A 716-nucleotide genomic window follows, 5' to 3' on the forward strand; every position below is an offset into this window, starting at 1 on the left:
GAGGTTATCCTAAAATTTGGAGATGTTGATCATGAAATTAATTGTGTTTTCTTTAGTAACATACTTTAAATGAGGAGATTGACCTAAAAAGTCTTGACTTTATAAACCTAAAGTGTTATGAAGTCTTAGATAGAAAAATGATTTAAAAGTGTTGATCTTAGTTAAGTTAGCTTACTTTAAAGTGGTAAGATTGACTTAAAAAGTCTTGATTTAAAAGTATTGATTTTGTTTAAGTTGGCTTACTTTAAAATGGTAAGTCTAGCTTAATAATGTTACTTAAAAATGTTAATCTTAATAAAAATGTTTTACTTGCAAAAGATAAGTTTTATGAATAATTATCATTGCCGGAAAAATGTAATGAAATGGAAATACATGTCTAAAAAAGTTCTCTCTAAGGAAAGACTTGGTATTTAAGTGTGTCTTTACGACTCACCTCTCTTTCCAGGGAACTAACCATGTGTATATCCACAGATTATGATATAATTCCATTCTAAGTTGTCGCACCCCGATTTTTGGCTGCACGACTTTGTTTAGAGTCGCCACTACATTTTATAGTTAAAAATATAGAAAAATCTTTTAAGCCCACTTACCTTGGGCTTTTGAATTTTTGATATTCAGGTTTGGGAGTCGGTTACAAGGTATGGAAAGTGTGTGACACTTGGGTGTCTCTTGGACACGTGGCAGCAGGTGAGTGGATGAGGAGATGGTGGTGTGAA

This window comes from Lupinus angustifolius, chromosome LG11 (assembly GCF_001865875.1).
Source record: "Lupinus angustifolius cultivar Tanjil chromosome LG11, LupAngTanjil_v1.0, whole genome shotgun sequence".
Lineage (NCBI taxonomy): Eukaryota > Viridiplantae > Streptophyta > Magnoliopsida > Fabales > Fabaceae > Lupinus > Lupinus angustifolius.